Raw genomic sequence first — 19,585 nt, 5'->3', positions numbered from 1 at the left:
TTTGCCTTAAAAAACATTTCTGTACAGATTTTGTCACAAAGACACAATACACCCAGAACACTTACAATTGAGCTTTTTCGTCATAAAACCGAACCCCCTAAAAATAACATTAATTGTTTTTAAAATTTTTATTTCATTGGCGAAATCTATTTCGACGTAAAGGAGCTGGAATGAATTATTCAGCAAATATTCATCATGTTTCAGATGAGTCCGTTGTAAAAGTTTTTTAGATTTAACCTAAAAGGAAGCACGTACAAATAAATCTTTCTGTAATCAAGCGTAAAAAATACACATATCCGTGCCAAAACATGAACGAACAGTGCGTTGATATATTGAATATTCATTATAGTCGGTAACATATCCTTTTTTCGGAAACATTTGTCAAATGACGATGCCTAAAATATGCAGGAATGCGGTGGAAAAAAGGGAAGTCGAATTCGATTCCGAGTCTAAGGATTGACGATAATTCGAATCGTTTTTTAAGCATATTACATAAATTTGTAACGCCCTCCTACGTGCCTTCACACTTGGTTGTAATGGCAAGGAAACGCGATAACACAGCCTAACGACCCTGTCAGGATATCCCTTCTGCAATAAATGATGCAATAGTTCTATTTTAGAAAAAAAAACGCTTTGTTTCATTTAATAGAATTAATGATATAACTTCCATCGAGAACAGGAAAATTCCATCTCAAGAGCACATTTTATTATGAAGTCCAAAAAAGGATTCATTCCCGCAATAGACCGGTTAGTAAATAAAAAAACCTCGCTTTGTCAACAAAATATGGCTAATTGCCCTTCCACACGTGTTAAAAAGGCTTGCATGTCACACACATTCGGGCATATATATATTTTGGCGTAAGATTGTCGGGTCTCAGAGTACTGGATATTCCGGTGACCATAGTCCATCATTCACGCTCATAAATTCATAAACACTACAAACATTCATACTATATGCACAGTTAACAATTTTGGAGGAACCGGGGTTATTGTGGTACATAATAAATATAAGCAAGAGCAAAGTATTTCCGTCGTAGAGGAAAAGTTGATGTACAAGTACCGTTGAGGCAGTCCAAGAGTGGCAGAAAAAGAGAAATATGGACAATACTGCAAGTGACCCTTGTGATAATCAAAATATGATTGGTTCGGTATGTGTGCCCTGAGAAACAACCTTATAAGAGGCAGTAAATGATCTTAAGACAAGAACGACTCAAAACAGCTCAACCCCCTCAGTGATGCCCAATGCCAGATAACATTTCGACAAGTATGTCTTTTCACAATGTCGAACGGTTTTGACAGATCGGTGTACACTATATTACTATAGTACACATAGTATTCTCGAGATTCAACTGAATTTAAAATAAAATCTCTATATAAAAATAAATTTTCTGTGGAAAACGTCCCTTAACAAACCCATGCTGATCAGCCAACACAAAGTTTTAAAAGTTACAGAAGGTGACGCCATAGTATTATTTTGTTCGCCTAATGTATAATCTTTGCGATAAGAATCTAATTATACCTTATAAGACAGTACGTTTTTATTGTCATCAGTAGCCGTAGAAGAATTGATTAATAATACGCGTAGATATTCGTTAGTGTCGTGTGTTAAATGTTAAGAAGTCTGTCCCACAAATGAAAAACCACAATTATGTTTTAGTGGACTCACAAATTTGTCAAAAGAGTGAAAAAAAATGGAGATTTCCACAACCAGAAAGATTATTTTTTACTCCTAAAAATATATCTCAAATTAGTACACTAGAATTTATAGTATAGTAGATAACTAGTAGAATAGATAAAATAAGTTGTAACCCCGAAATGAATTAAAAAGCAAGACAATATATATTTATTCAAAGAATATTGTTTCCAGCAGAAAATTGTCAAAAACTTAAGTTCTCTTAAGCGTACAATAAAAATAGGTAGACAGTAAAATATCTTAAGCTTATATTAGTAGATAGTAAAATCTTTGAGAATTTTTTATTTCTAGGGAACTACAGTGAAAGCTAAAGTTGGCTTAAGTTATCATTGTAAGGGTACCGAGTTCGAATCTCAGCTACCCTGAATTTCGAACCAGTATACTTACAAACAGTGTTTTACCATTGAATCGATTAGGCGTGTTAGAGGTTGTACCTTCGGGAAGACCATCTGACCATAACATTCTTTTTTAGATTTTGGTTAGACTTTTTAACATTTGTAATAGATATCAATTGTAGAATAAAGTACGTAAAAACTCGAGTAATTTTATTTTGAACTAAATAGATTTATACTAAACATTTGCTTATTTTACAAACTATATACCCTTTGTTGACTTCATTAGGGTAATTCAAACAATGAATTTTGTGGAAAATTATAATTAATATATAATCATTAATCATTATCCTTGACTTTTCGACTTAGGCCAGCTCATTCTGAAGCTATACATCGGTTTATTCTTGCATATATTCATGGCCATTGTGTGTTGCATGGCGGCTTTCTATACTTGGCCAAGTTCACTTTTCAAAAAATGGACTCTTTTTATCCTTTTGTTCGGCCCTTCTGGGTACCGTTGATTAATTCAACCACATCCACCTTTGTCCCATTGTCTGTATTGCATTGGGTGTGTGATTATGCATGAGTGGCGTGGAAAAACGGTTGACACAAACACCATTTTTGTTCGAAGTAATGACATCAAGTCATTTGACAGTTTCTTAAAAAATTAATTAACTCAAACAAAAACAAAACTCAATTTGTGTTAATAATAAATCAAACCAGGTGCAACATAATTCCCGCCAGAGAGAAGAAGTTGATACAAATACCGATGTGGCAGTGCAGAAAATACAGCTCGGCACCTACTGCTCCAATAAGCAGGCATAGATTATGGCAATACGACAGCCAAAAGATGGGGTAAATTCACAACAAAAAAACTTTAAACAGAAGGCTTTAATGTGGATAGATATTGAAATATCTCTGTCAATAATGTCAAATATCAAATTCCGTTATGAAGTTGCAGATGAAATAAGGCTAATGCTGTACCAACATAGACAAATTAAATACTGGAGAATGGGAGTTAGAAGGTAAAATGATCGGAACGGTACGGAGCAAGCCGATGGTATTACCAACGCATATAACGTTATTGGCAGTACTACGCAAACAATTTGTCATTTCTTTGAAGGGCCACAGAACTATCCGTCATAATTGCAATATCATCGGCATGTAGTAGTACCTTAATAAGCCTTTTTTAAATTCTAATACCACATTCAATGGCTGTCTGGGGTCGTCAATGAAAAGAGCGAATAAAAGAGAATTTAGCAGACATCCCTGTCTGACCCCGTTCCGTACTTCAAAAAACTCTGAAATCTGCGCCCTCAAACAAGATTCATCTATTGAAAAAAGTGACTTTAGGATGTTCAGAAACTAATTGAGCAACCCAAATTTCTTAGTTTCAATATCAAAACCTTTCCGCAACCCAAAAATCCTTGGATACAAATATTTCCTTCAAAATCCAATCATTTTTTTTTTTTTTTGATAAGATTCCGTCGATCAATAACAAACTTTACGGGCGCTTTGAGTACGTATATGCAAAGCCATAAATGTTGCATCCTTAAATAAAGAAGAACTGAAATGAAACTCGATGGATTAACTTCGTCAGCACATTCTATTCCCCGAATGAAAGACAAAATATCATATAAACGATGAACCGATTCTCAACCCTTTCGCAGATATTCAAATTTTATGTTTTTCTCAACTATCTCCGGTTTTCGTCATAACTCTTCTCTTACCTCTTGAACTACTCATTTTTGCGGAAATCCAAAAAGAGCATAGACAAAAGCGTTAAATTTCCTTTAAGAAGGCAATCTTCTAGATCTTTAAATTTAATTTGTCGTAACAAAACAAACATTAAATCTTTCAAAAACTGCTAAATTTAAAATTAGTAAAAAATCTTTAAATTGCAAATTCATTGCAAAAAAATTGATTGTAGAGTTTGTCAAATTTAATAAAATCTTCTTCGTTCTAGTGATATCCGTTTTAATTACATCGAACCAAAATGCAGAAATTGTATGCTACATGGAAAAAAGTGATGACGGTGTGGAAAAAGGGGAACTGTGGTTAATGTTAATTCAAATTTTTTCCCAACTTTATCTTAACAAAAAGGCACAAAAAGAAAGAAAAATGAAACAAAGCACATCAAAAATAGATAATAAACATATCTACCAACCAAAGCAGAAAAATTGGACAAAGTATCTCACTAAACAAGACAAAAGAAAAGAAAATAGCAATACAAAAATAGTAAAAAGTAACTTTATCTTAATATAAAAGCACAAAAAAAGAAAAATCCAACGTAAAAATTAAACAAAACACATAAAAAAGACAATTATGAACGACCAAATTACTGAATTTTTCTCTTTTTTGGGCTTTTTGTCCCTACTATTACCGAAAAAAATTACATTAAAATGGATTAACCCACGTCCTTAACCTCTCCTTGTAAATAACAATTGTAATTAAAAAATTATCAGTATAAAGACCCACCAAAAACCCACAAACAAATAAAAAATAAAAACGCATCAGACACTACTTGCATGTATCATCTTATAAAAATGATACTCTTGTTCAGTTACACATTAAATTAAAAAATAGCCCAAACACAGGATTTAGAAATATAAGCATAAATAAATACACTTATTCACAGATTGTGGTAAATTTCTAATTTAAAACGCGCAATCTGGTGTGAATGTACTTTTATTAAATAACAAATCTTGAATATTACTTTTTATTAATTTTTTATCTTTAATGTATAATTTTGTTATTTTATACATTAAAATTCGTTCTTTTTCTTATTGCAAAATTTCTTGTGTATTTTTTAATGAATATATTTCAGACATATTTAAAATATTACTTATGTATTTTACAAAACTTCCCCATTCTAGAAGGAAGCCGTGAAATTTTATAATTCCTGGAATGTTAAAAGTTGTCTTAATCTTTTAATCATTATGTCAGAAGTAAAGAAATATTTTGTAGTAAAAATAATATTTAAAAAGTGATCGGAAGTCGAAAAAAAAAATTTTCCTCCGGGCCGGATTTGAACCAGCGACCTATGGATCCCTGCCACTTCATTACCGACTACAGTCCACCGCTCTACCAACTGAGCTACCAGAGGAGGTTGAAAGGAACGCTGCAAAACAGCTACATCAACCGAACAACTATTTTTTATGAAAATTAAATATTTCGTAACATTTATTGTTTTTATGATTTAACAATAAATTAAATAGGAGCTAGATAGAAAATGTATGTTTCGAACGTGTATTTTACACACGGTTTTGGGTTTTTAAATATTTTATAGCCGTTTTTTGTTAGAGACAATTAAAAAATTAGTGAAATATGGTTTATGTTAAATATGGAGGAAAATAAATACTTACGTTTAGATATAAATATATAGAAATCCTAAAGAGGGTCAATTCTACATTTTAATAGCCTCGGACGGTAAAATATATGAACACCACCACCACTAGGAAGTTTTAAGCGATAAGGATTTAATATGGGTTGAATTGGAATTTATGTGCGATTTTCCCGCTTTGAACGCGATCACACTTGATTCTGAGATTCGGTTCCGTACTGAGTTGTAGGCAGCGTGTGATACTGCGATTGTACTTTGTAGATTTATGCTTGTGGACGAGTTGGGGCTCGGTTGCTAGGCGAGGCCGCTTGGGTCGCTATGTTGTCGGTGGCGAACGCCTCGTGCGACAAAAACGAAAACGCATTTACTTCAATGAAGAAATTCCAAACAAATAAAAGGGAAAAAGAAAACAAACGTTAACAGGTCAATTAGCACAGCATGATTTGTATTTGTGTTAATTCGGTTAAATTCACACAGTTCAAGAAAACGACAAAATACTTCAAAGGCAATTATGTGCATGCATGCAACAGTTGTTGTTGTTTTTTACTTTTATTTCAAACTTTTCCAATTATTATTCGACTTTTTATATTTTTATTTTTATTTATAATTTTTTAAAAATATTTTTAGTATTAAATAGTATTTATTATGTAACTTTTTGTATACCTTTCAACCTTTTCCATTTCATTCATTTTGGTTTAAATTGCTTACTATTTATTTCAAATCTTCTGAAATGTGAATAAAAAATACGGTATACTAATAGTATTATAAAATTAAACAAGTATAATAAAATATAGTTTGTTATAATATTATTTCAACTAACCTCTAATGTTTCTGGTCCTAAACTACCTCATTCTTGACCGCTCATGACCTCAACAAATTATGAATCAAAAGGTCACTAAGAAACAAATTTTGATTTCAACTTTTCCAATATTCGACTTTTTATATTTTAATTTAAAATTTTCCTATTAATATTCGATTTTCCATTTGATATTATACAATTTCCATTTTATTTTGGGCTTTTTCATTTGTTATTTAACTTTTTTGTATATGTTTAAACCTTTTCCACATGTATTTGATCCATTTTCAAATTTATTTAAATAAATTACTATTTACTTAAAATCTTGTAAAAATTACACTCCAAATTTTAAAGTATCTTTTTAATAAGAAAATGCAAAGTAAGAAAGATGAATAAAAATACTGTATAATAATAGTATTATACAATTGAAAAATTATAATAGAATATAATTTGTTATACTTTTATTTCAACCTTTTAATGAATAAATTTCAACATTTTCCATTTAATTTCAACTTTTACAATATTATTCTATTTATACTTTAATTTAAACTTTTTCCTTTAACACTTGTCTTTTCTATATGATATTTTACAATTGCCATTTTAATTTGGCTTTTTCAGGTGTTATTTAACTTTTTTTATGTTTAAACCTTTAACACATGTACTTTGTTATACTCTTATTTCAACCTTTTCCAAATGCATTTCAACTTTTTCCATTTTGATTTCAACTTTTCCAATATTCGACTTTTTATATTTTAATTTAAAATTTTCCTATTAATATTCGATTTTCCATTTGATATTTTACGATTTTCATTTTAATTTTGGCTTTTCCATTTGTTATTTAATTTGTTTTTTTATGTTTAAACCTTTTCCACAAGTATTTGAGTCATTTTCAAATTTATTTAAATTAATTTTTATTTACTTAAAATCTTGTAAAAATTTCACACCAAATGCAAAGTAAGAAATTTGAATAAAAATACAGTATAATAATAGTATTATAAAATTTAAAAAATATAATAAAATATTGTTCGTTATACTGTTATTTACATCTAACTAAACTAACACTAAGGATTCTAGGTTCGAGGTTCTACACTACCTTTCTTCTTGATCGCTCCTCACAATTTCAACAAACTATGAAACAACAGGTCACTAAGAAACATACATTTCATTTCAACCTTTGCCAAATACATTTCACATTTTTTCCATTTTAATTTCAACTTTTCTAATTATTATTTGGCTTTTTATATTTTAATTTAAACTTTTTCATTTAAATTTAGATTATTTTACAATTTGCATGCTAATTTGTGGTTTTCCATTTATTTAACTTTTTTGTTTATATTTAAACCTTTTCCATGTGTATTTCATCTATTTTAAAATGTATTTAAACCTTTTTCCTACTTTTTTCAAATCTTGTAAAAATTGGTCAGCAAATTTTAAAATATCTTTTTAATAAGTAAATACCAAGTAAGAAAGATGAATAAAAATACAGTACAATAAAAGTATTATAAAACTGAAAAAGTATAATAGAATATAGTTTGGTTACTTTTGTTTCAACCTTTTCCAAATAAATGTCAACTTTTCCATTTTAATTTCAACTTTCCAAATTATTATTCGGAGATCGTGAGATGCATTCTGGTGTGACGTAAGTTTTAGAAAAACATTTTCTTTAAAGTGCTAATGTTTCGATCTTTATTGAGATCATCATCAGGGCCTGGGATTTACAAACAAAAAAAACCTACGTCACACCAGACCGCAACTCACGATCTCCGAATAATTATTATTTAATGGTCACTAATCACCACACATTTCTCAATTATTATTCGATGTTTTATATTTTAATTTAAAATTTTCCATTTAATACTCAATTTTTTCATTTCATGTTTTACAATTTTCATTTTAATTTTGGCTTTTCCATTTATTATTTAACTTTTCACTTTATGTTTAAACCTTTTCCACTTGTATTTGATCCATTTTCAGATGTGTTTAAAGTAATTACTACTTAAAATCTTGTAAAAATTACACACCAAATTTTAAAATATATTTTTAATAAGCAAAACCAAAGTACGAAAGGCGAATCAAAATACAGTATGATAATAGTATTGTAAAATTGAAAAAGTATAATAAAATACAGTTTGTTTTACAATTTTATTTCAACCTTTTGCACATATATTTAAACTTGTTCCAAATATATTTAGTCCTTCTTCCATTTTAATTTAAGTTAATTATATTATTAATTCATAGTTCTAAATTGAACCCAATTTCCCTTGTGTTGAACCCAATTAGTTTTGAAGAACATGAAATATTGTTTAAAAACCTTAATGTTAAAACTAATTTTTTGATAATTATCTAACACCCCTCCTACTTATATTGGTTTCAACCTATATTGTATCTGCCCTTCTTCATATTTTTAATTTATATCTTTCACTGGGGATATTCCCACCACATTTTAAAACAACACTTGTTATATCATTATTTAAAAGTGTATCAAAATTAGATATTAATAACTACCGACCCATTTCTTTATCCCTATGCTTAGCAAACATCATGGACAAATATATCACAAATCAAGTACTTTGCAAAAATAATAAAATTTCTAATTATCTTGTTGGTTTTCTTCCTAGTAAATCAGCAGAACAAGTCCGTTTGAAGTTACTAATCTGATTGCTCAAGAATTCTACAGTAAAAAAAGGTTGTAGGCATTTTTGGGACATTAAGAAGAATGAAAATGTTAGTTAAACCGAACACCAAGAGATCGCATGGAAAGCTGATAACGTGATGCTCACAACTTAATGTACTGGGGAATGATAATTAAGACAAAAATAAAAAAAAGTTAAACGTGAAATAAAATGAAGCTATACAATGCTAATATTTCTTTAGTTTGAAATTTGTTAGAATGTATATATCACTATATTATGTATTTACTAAATTTCCTCTTCATACCTGCGAGGTGATGAACCTGTAGTTTCATCGTTCTTGATCATTTTGTTGCTTCCATAGCTTTTTTGTCAGCGTAGGAGCCAAAAGATCGGAAACGACGGAACTTCATATTTTTTTATTAGTTAAAATAAACTACTGTCAAATATCATACAAAGGATTCTTTATATAACGGTATTTACTCATTAAAACAAAATATAATTGCATGTAAAAATAAATAATAAAAAAAATTGTTTTGGCTTCCTTCCATTGTAAAGAGTCTGACAAATGTTCCAAATAGTCGGATCTAAAATGTGATAAATGAAGACAAATTTTAACAGAGAGAATCCATTCCGTGATAAACAAACGAAATTGTGAAGCATACGGAAATTAGGAATATTTCAAAACAGAATCTGTTTTCAACAACTGCTATTTTCGATTTGGGAAAATGCAACGGATTCTCAAAAATTGGCCCACCCGAAAAATCGACCATCTGCTGTTAGAAGTATTTACCGTTTAGGACGTTTCTCCGACTTCAATTAGAATTTTTTTCTGTGTAGTTATTAACTGTAAACAATTGTGATATATGACCAATTTAAACTGGCTCGTCATGTAAAAGCGAATTAACAGGCTAGATCAACGGCTTCTTTTGATTGAGTTTATGTTGATCCAAATAGTTTATGTCTAAAGGAATGCGGATGAGCCTATACGATCCAGTAAAAGGCAATAAAACCATAAACCTATGTTTAGGAGGGTATGTTGAAACTTTCGGATCATTTTGTTGTTAGAGACAGTCTATTCTCTTCTAGCCGCCGGCTTTTCCTGTGATAAATGTAATCTTGTGTGCTTCTGATTACTAGACTGAGGGACTTTTAAACGGAAAGAAACCGTGGGAAAATAAACACCGATCCTATTTTTGTATTCAAATCAATCCATTTCTCCGGATAGAGGGAGATAGCGAATAATGTTGAAGGCTCAACAGAAATAATATTGGATTTGACACCTGCTGGGAGTCCAACGTGCCCAAGATGCTGACAGCTGCTCTAGGACGCACCTATGTTTTTCCTAGCCGGGGGTTTTTCTATTATTCGTCGTTCGGCAGGAAACACCTTTTACCCATTGCCTATAGTGAAGAAAGTTGGAATGAAGCACTTTACATAAAAGATGGTTGATTCTGATAATTCTACAACACTAGTAAACACTTTTATCGAGGAATTAGACTAACGGGGAGATGAACTATTGTTGGAAGTATGATAAAAAAAATTACACTATTTGGTAAAAAGCAGAAAAACAGCCATGTTGTAACCTCAAGTAAATCCTATTTTGATGATTGTAGTAGAGAATCGTAACAAAACTTTAATTTGTCGTGTAACATCTCAGAGCGTAAATTAGATAATTTTAATATTACGGCTATTCAAACTTTCTTTGTTTGTTGTTGTTGTTATTGGGAGAGTGAGAGATTTATTTATAAAAAACCAATACATTAAGAATTAAAAAAGAAATGATGGTAAAGAAAAAGGCAAAAAAATTTATACACGTTTATACAAGAAAATATTGTTTAAATATTGACTGATAATCTGTAAGTCGTAAACATAAGTTGATTGTTGATTCTCACTTACAAAGCTGAGAAACAAAAAAAAAATTATATATATATATTTGTATATCCTTAGTACTGCCCTGAGGAAGGTGAAATAAAACACCGAAAGCTTGCTATTGTTCAATACACATTCATTAGACCACATCCCCGATCCGAACAAATTCACTGTGAATAGTAGCTGGTCGATCACCTTTACATCAAAATATTGACCACAAAAAAAGGCGGGGCTAAGGGAAGAGAAACATAGTAAGAAAGAGACAATAAAGAAGGAGATCATAGTTCACAAATAGAATGAGTGATGGAATTTGGGTGAGATAGAAAGATATAGATGAATAGATGGGAGATGGGCAGTTAAAAAGATAGATGAACAGAGAGAGAGAGAGAGAGAGAGAGAGAGAGAGAGAGAGAGAGAGAGAGAGAGAGAGAGAGAGAGAGAGAGAGAGAGAGAGAGAGAGAAGATAAGTAGAGAGATGGTAAATAGATGGATAGAAAGAGATAGATGGACAGTTAAAAAGATAGATGGAGAGAGAGAGAGAGAAAGAGAGAGTGAGTGGGAGAGAGAGAGAGAGAGAGAGAGATGAGAGAGACAAGGAGGAAGGACGAGAGCAGGAGAGAGATACATTATGATAGATTGTTAGAGAGCTAGAAGAAAGGGTAGGTGATAGTAAGGTAAATAGAAAAAGATAGATAGATAGAGAGAGAGAGAGAGAAGATATGTAGAGAGATAGTAAGATAGATAGATGGATAGAAAGAGATAGATTGACAGTTAAAAAGATAGATGGAGAGAGAGAGAGAGAGAGAGAGAGAGAGAGAGAGAGATGAGAGAGACAAGGAGGAAGGGCGAGAGAAGGAGAGAGATACAGCATGATAGATTGTTAGAGAGCTAGAAGAAAGGGTAGGTGATAGTAAGGTAAATAGAAAGAGATAGAGATAGATAGATAGATAGATAGATAGATAGAGAGAGAGAGAGAGAAGATATGTAGGGAGATAGTAAGATAGATAGATGGATAGAAATAGATAGATGGGAGATGGGCAGTTAAAAATATAGATGAAGAGAGGGAGAGAGAGAGAGAGAAAAGATATGTAGAGAGATAGTAAGATAGATAGATGGATAGAAAGAGATAGATTGACAGGTAAGAAGATAGATGGAGAGGGAGAGAGAGTGAGAGAGAGCAGAGCAGAGAGAAGATAGATTAGATAGAGAGCTAGAGTAGGGAGATACATAGATAGAAAGATAGATAGAGAAAGAGAGAGAGAGAGAGTGAGAGAGAGAGGAGAGAGAAGATAGATTAGAAGTGTGTGAAAGAGAGAGGGATTAGAGACTGGAGTGTGAGAGAAACATAGAGAAGGGGGAGAAATTTTGATAAACCAAGTTGATTTGATTCTTTTTTGGCATTTTTCCAATTCACAGTTTAATTAAAGATTTTCTAAAACAATAGGTGGTATATTTCAGGGTAGTGTAGGCGTCAGTGCTGATATAAAAATTTAGGGTGAATCTTATTTTCAATCACCCTTGAACACAGTCAACACTAGACGACGTCATAATTTTATCAAACTATTTTATTAATATTATGTTTAGAAATCCTAAAAGAATTCATCCATAGGCCTGGTTTGAATATTTTTACAAATGAAACAAGGAGTGTAACATGGCAGCTTGTGTAATTTACCAGGGGTTACAGGGTCAATTGGCATCTTCATGTAATACGGGTCGAGACGGTTATGAACAAAAGCAGATGGGCCAATTTCACAGTTGGAAAGCTGCTTGTTAAATATTTTAATTCAGAAACATGACTCAACTCGCGTGAGCAATGAAATCAAGACGAATCCTAAAAATCACCTTTTTAACGTAATTAACCCAACAATTAAATACAGGCTGTATTTAATTATCTACTATCAGCTAGCATGCAAAAAATACATCTTCCGTATAATATAAGAGCAATGATAGATCGTTTATCACGAATTATCACGTCAAATTTGTTATTAATATAATTTTGAGTAATCACATAATGCTACAATAAAGGTGTTTTAAAATGATTTATCCTGATTGTTACATTGTCGGAGTTAAAATCCCTGGGCAGGTGATGGCACAGGTGTTCCGGAACTATAACCGGAAACTGCACCTCCTGCGGTCTATGGTATCTCTTTTTTTGAAAGAGTGGCGGAGGGGAAACAGCCTGAAACCTCAGTCTAGCTGGTTACTATAATAATCTATGGTCGTTTTATTAATTGCGAAGTGCTAAAATGTAATGTAAATGCTTTGGATTGCTTTGGATTCACAATCAATATTTACTAAGCTGTAGTGCAAATAGTTAGCTTGATTTTGATCAATTTGCTTAATCAAGATTTTTCGACAAGATATTATGCAAAGTTGCAAAGTAAGTTTTTTATATTGTTAAGTGATGGTATTTGCTAAAACAGTTTAATTTATTTTCCTGACGGCTTTTAAATTTTTACACCATAGGTCCAATATTATGTTCTTCATATTCTATTAAGAATAAACCGAATTATTCGATCTTATAGCAATGATTTTAAATTAAGTTTGTTTTTTAAACTAGACCTTCTTAGGTCAGAGTGTGAACATGATTTTTTCACTTCGAATTCGTTGCACCTCTGGACATGGTAATTGTATCATCAGAGATACAAATTTAAAATCGAATCTCCAGCAAAAGAGGGCATTTCAGTAATTTTTATATATATTTTTCCTGTGTTTTAATAGTCAAAATTTTTCAAAATATCCTCTCAAAATTTGAACAACGTTTTCATTCGCCAACCAAAATATATAATTGATAATAAATAATGATCAATGAAAAGAAGGAGTAAGTTGCATCATAATCCGATAGCTGTTGTTTTCGTCTGTAATGAAATTTATGTTTATTTGAAAGGTTTGTTTCTCTCCTATCATTGCCTCTCTCTCTCTCCCTCTCTCTCTCTCTCTCACTCNCACGCACACACACACACACCATGTTTTAAGTTATTTGGTAAGTTACGTTAATACATGTCATATCATCTATTTATTTATCTCTATTCATTTATTTTCTCTTCCCTTGTCTATATATCTCCCCTGTCTGCCACACGTGGTTAGTCTTTTCGTCATCTTTGTGTCTTATCCGATATACCAAAGAGTGGCCCACATTCAAGATGACCAGAAAAGAACTAACTACCTCATTAACTTAAAATTAATTCATGAAAAACATTAACTAGGATCATTTCGATCATATTAAAGGCATTAAATAATGTACATATGTTGCACGTTTTTATTCATTTGTATCAATGAAGTTGTACTGCTCTGCGAGTGTTAAAGCTGTTTTGTTTGTGTGTGTGTGTGTCACTGGGAATGAAAGTGAGATTGAAAATCTCTAACGTCTTCCTTTTGTAATTATCCTATGGAAAATGTAGTGAAAAGCAGCTTTTGTTTGTATTCCATACAGAAATCCGTCCGTGCCGAGTTAGATAATACATAGACGTGCCTCGAGCGTTGATCCTTCCTAAGGATTCTTTTTAGTCGTCGCAAGGCAGATGGACGGCACGTGAGCTGCTACCTGCGTTCTGCCCCTCCTTCCAAGAGGACCAGGTGTTCCTCCTACTTTCGGAGGCAGATGTGAGCAAGGAGGACGATCCATCCCCTTTTCTGATTTTTTGTTCGCGCGTATGGTCGGTTGCGTGCGTTGACCGCCTTGGAAATCTGGGCAGATGCGGCCCAAAAGGGCCAACTGTTGCTCCAGTCCCGGGCCGGGTACATTTCACGGATTCCGATTATAAGACGATGAAAGGAAACGGAATATGGCTGACGTTATAGAAACCAACGGCCGAATCCTACTAACACTGATACAACTCTCTTCCACTTATGAATTGTCATTTATTGACTTGATATGATCAATTTATAACGCCGAGACACTCAAAAACTTACGATAGGCATCTTTACAAGGTATTTTACAATAATTACGTACAATTATGCAGCTTTTTTATGACATTAACCTTCACCATTTGCAGATTGAGTATCGAGCTCAGATATATTCATTATTACCTGTTGGTTTTGCTGAAAGTTTAAGAAAGCCCACTGACATTATTATGCAAGGACAAGCCCAAATTATCTATTGCGGCATTTTATCCTTTGGAAAGTAGTGCCTGCCCGGTCATTTCCGATTATTTTGGCCTGTCAAGCATCGTTTTTATGCGTTTAGTTTATTCACTATCTTCAATGGTGGGTTCCGTCTAGTCGGATACTTTTGTTGGTGAAAAGTTGGCGTTATCTTTGTCTGTAGATCATTGCGCCGACTTTCACCATCTTCAGTTGTGGGCCTGTGTGTTGTTTTTATCGCGTCCTTTTCAACTGCACACAGATCAAATGCGGGGAAAGTCGTCTGTCTGACAAAACCTAGGGAAATATGGCCGAGTCCGTTGTTTATCGTTTGATTCTTGATGTAAACTCCTTCCTTTTTATGGAGGAACATCAAAACTATGATAATCCAAGTCCAAGACGGACAACAATACAGACAAAGGAAGATAATACAATGTAAATAGAATAAATTAATTGATGGACGCAGTCGCTTAATTTTTGTGGAATCCCACACGAATTTGTTAATATGTGCGAAGCCGAGATCAAAGTTTAAAATTCTTCCCAAAAAGATTTAAGAGACCAGTTAAGCGACTTAAAACATTCAGCTTCCTTAACACCAGTCTAAATTATTTAGTTTCTATTTTATTAATCTAAAAAAAGACAAACGTTTTGTCAGAAGAATTGTACATATACAAAACAAACAAAAAATAAATAACACCTAAAATTAAAACGATTTATAGAACTTTGAACTATGAAAATACGTTTCAAACATAGTATACTGAGTCAATGCTGAAGAAAACGAAATGCCGAAAAGCATCTGACCGACAGCGAAGATAGGAGAACAGGATGACCAATAACGACTAAATTACATTTATTTTTGTTTAAATTTCTGTTCGTTTTGTTTCCAATATCAGCGAGATTTAATTAACATAATGCATAACTAAATGTAACCGATAAGCGGAAATAATTTAAATATGTTTAGATCTTTTGTAATGCACGTTTTTAATTAATTGTATAAAGTAATCCATGTTCAGCACATTTTCAAACTTTTCTCCATTTTAATCCATGTTACAGATATTTCAGGTTAAAGTGAATGTGGTATTGTGTAAATATTGAAATGAAGATAAACACCCCACAAGGGGAAAACTCGCAATTACATCGGTGGCTAATTGTAATGGCGTATAAATTCAGCTTTAAATTTGGCGTTTTGCACAGTTCGAATAAACAACAGACTGAGTTGAAACAACAGATAGCATATATATATTATTAGAACAATTGGTAAAACAACAGTTTAAACTGCGAGGTATTAATTTGTTAATGGAAATAGTCCTTCATGATAACACCATTCGCACAATTTATTTGAATGAAAATCACTTCTTTACCTTAATTTAGGCTCACTTAACACTCGGTTTTCTTCTATCGCAGTTTTTCAATTAAATAAGGTGTTAATTCAATTCGATTTAAAAAATTCTTTGAAGGTTGAGCTGTTATTATTGACATAATATTGACGAATTTTGGAGTAATTCATATAACCTCAAGGGTTACTCCCCTACTGATTTGAGGAGGTTTATCAATTCCTCCAAAAGAAGTCTAAACGAGTTTTTCTTCATAACGGTAATTATGTTTACTTACGCTTCCATCCAAATTGCACATTCTGTCTTTTTAAAGGAGTAATATGAGAATGTGAAAAAGCTTTTGGTTTATGTAAAATGCAAACTGTACTGAAGAATGTGCGGGCATTTTAGCAAAGGGTCACTATTTGGTCAATAATCTGGGTTCACAAAATGACCAAATTTCCATTGTGGATGGGATAGTACAGCAAAGGAATTACTTTAATTTATTCATTACGAACTCTCTTTTGGGCTGGTCGTTCGCAGTAAAATACCAGAACTCACTCTCAGATTCTTAACCAATTTACTTTGGAGACGGAAAGGCAGCATGCTAGGGACATTTCTTTATCTTGTCTGCGTAAGGAGCTTCTCTATACATGAAAACGTCACAATAGATTAATTTGTATCCTAAGCTCAGCTACAACTTGTGAAGAAGTTTAATTAGTCTTACATTTTTCAAAATTATTACGCTGCATTCAGGTGTTGTAGGTCCACTGGCTGCGGATGGAGATAGAAAAGCCTTTTCTGCAACGCATCCCACTTGTGATCAATGGGATTCAGGCAATGGGGAAGGAGCAGATGGGAAATTCCCAGGATTCTAAACATTGATGAACAACTCTGCCTTTATGATGTATTGCATTGTCATCCAGAAATCCGGCCAATGAGATCGCTAGATCACTAGTTTGAGGGATGTATTCCTCGATAGTTTCTTCGACATTTCTTGCGGTGCGGTTGCCTTCAACAATACGGAGTGCAGTTCGTTCTCTAGTGTAAATCCCCAGCCCAGACCTTCATTTCAAAGCCTCCTCAAAACTGCACTGAAGGAAGCACGAACTGGGGCATTGTACGCATCCCTTGTTCTGGGTAGACTCCTCGGCACCTGCTATCACAAACAGAAACGCATCTCATCAGTAAACATAACAGAATTCGAATTGGTGTTCTCTTCTAGGCACTCGCAGCACCATATTCTCCCAAGCGGGCTGTTGCTGCAGGACATCTCAAGGGGCATACGATATGAGGCCAATTACGAATCGTTTGTGTTGATAAAGGCCTTGCCAAAACATCTTGTACTTATTTTAGGATCTGGCGGGTACTATGAAAAGGGTTCAGTCTTGCAGCGATGACAATATTTCTGTCCTCCCTTTTACCGTCGTATTGCGCTGAGATCCAATAGCAGCCTCCTATTGGCACTTCCAGTCTCTCGGAATCGGGCCGCCAAACTGCCTCTGCGATATCCACATTCCGGTGACCTCGAAGACTCATTCTCACAATAATATTGAGAACTTCTGGTTCATGATGGTGTCTTTCCATGGTTAAAGGGAATACAACTAGATTAAAATAGAAAAAAGACTAGAAAAGTCGTTTGTTTACAAAATGAGAAATCTTCATATTTACTATTCTTTAGTAAATTCGTTATTCAAAATAAGGATCAACATTTGTTTGTTTTTGGTTTATATTTTTTATTTTGTTTTATCCAACTAACAAGAATATAGCGGTTAATTTAATTAAAATTAATAGAATAAGAATACATTACAAATTTCCCTATTCATTTTTGAGCAGTTTAGATAAATTCCACGGATAAATGTTCAATTTCTACCATGTGTGTGCCCCAGTGCGGCATTCCCCAGTGGAGTTCTGCTTTACTTACTTTACTCTTAGATTCTAATCAAGATTTCCTAGATTCAAGAAGAAAAGGGTTTCATCTTTGTAAAAGGGATCCCACATCAGTTAATCTTGGATTAAATACTGAATAGCCTTTTTATTTTTGAATGGTTAATCCCCCTTGCAAGTTTTTTCTTTGGTCTTTTTCTTTTAAAATTTTAATCACCCAGCCCGGTTATGAGAGTCTCGTAATTACTTATTAATTTTCTGGTGGAATATTGGAAAACCACTTCGTTGCAAAATGTTTAATATGTTCGATTGTAGTATTAAAACGTTTTAACAATTTTTAATGATGAAAATCATTATAGGAATTTATTTTTGTTCCAGTTTATTAATAGTTAACATATTATTTTTAGTAGTATTTATGCTGTCTAATTATTTTTTAGTACAACATATCTTAGTTACTTTGCACGCCATTGTGTTATTGCGTACAAAACCTCCTTGAAATTCTTTCTTTAATAAATTATATTCACTAGTTTCATGGTCTTGACCAATTAATATATTTCAATTAATTAAGGTTTTTAGTTGAGATAAAAAAGTCAGTGTCACCCACGATCTTCGGCTAGATATGCAGCGACTCTACCACTTGAGCTATTGCGACTCGATCCACTCTGACCCAAAAGGTGGGATTGAGAAGGGAAGTTAGTGTCCGAGTGGATCGAGGTCACAACAGCACAAGTGGTCGAACAGCGGCGTATCTAGCCGAAGATCGTGGGTTCGAATCCCGCTCGTGCCACTGACTTTTATCTTAACTAAAAACCTTAATTAATTAATATATTATGTAATTCTACCAAAGTAAAGATTGTCCATTCCTTTAAATGTAAAATGTAAATTAACATAATTATTTTCATTTCTACAATGTACCTTAGGCCTATGTTTATGTAATATTCTAAGGGTATAATCTGGTTTTATATGTCAGACAAGTTTTTATATATTCTATGGATGTACCGTGATTTTTCTCGTTCGGTTTTTAGTTGGAATTTGTGTAAAAAACAAGTAAAATAACCTTTGTTTTGACTCCTCACTAAATAATCAAAAAACTTGGTCAAACTCTTCTATTAGATGAAACCAACTGTGAACAAAAGCTCTCAAGTTTCGACTCCATGCATTATCTCACAATAATGTTATTATTGTCCAACCGACTTAAGTTTAATTATTTTTTTAGATTATTTAACTCAATCTTCCTGATTATCCCAGCCTGTCTGATCTCACTGATAATTTCTGTGAGGCCTGTTTCGCCATTTTCATTGGACTGTCTGAACTTTCTCATGTCCTTTTTACCGAAAAATATTATCAGTTAAATGCGATGTTATTATTTTTTATGCTTATGACGGACAAAACAGCGAGTCTAGGCAGACCAGGATGAACTGTATCCAGCTAGGATCACTTAACAGACCTCAACTCGATTGAGATTTTTAGGGGTAATGTGTTATACATATCAAATCCTAATATTTGTTTAGCATCTTGATCGTCTCCATACGTCCTAAACTGCCTTCCTCGCCGCATTTTATTTTATTTGATGGTTAATTGGTCGTTAAAACAGGATGAGAATCTCGAAATACAGCACACGAATGTTCAAATCATT

At 32.8% G+C, this 19,585-nt stretch overlaps 1 protein-coding gene and 1 non-coding gene across 4 annotated transcripts in view; both read right to left on the bottom strand.

Moving 5' to 3' along the window:
• Positions 1–5,641, bottom strand: part of LOC106660778 (prolyl 4-hydroxylase subunit alpha-2) — a 55,565-nt gene extending 49,924 nt beyond the window's left edge. The window contains exon 1 of one of the 3 annotated variants that reach the window (XM_014383696.2): positions 5,391–5,641. The gene's annotated coding sequence lies outside the window, so the exon portion shown is untranslated. The remainder of the gene's footprint in view (positions 1–5,390) is intronic. The other 2 variants (XM_024226946.1, XM_024226947.1) reach the window with 2 other exon arrangements.
• On the bottom strand, positions 5,039–5,131 carry Trnay-gua. The gene is made up of 2 exons: positions 5,095–5,131; positions 5,039–5,074 (listed from the first exon to the last, which is right to left on the bottom strand). It is a non-coding gene; the product is annotated as a tRNA-Tyr (tRNA).
• Positions 5,642–19,585: the final 13,944 nt, after the last annotated feature.

Source organism: Cimex lectularius, unplaced genomic scaffold (genome assembly GCF_000648675.2).
Source record: "Cimex lectularius strain Harlan isolate CLEC.00 unplaced genomic scaffold, Clec_2.1 scaffold122, whole genome shotgun sequence".
NCBI lineage: Eukaryota > Metazoa > Arthropoda > Insecta > Hemiptera > Cimicidae > Cimex > Cimex lectularius.
Note: the sequence above shows the minus strand (reverse complement) of the source record. Positions and strands in the feature narration are given on the sequence as shown.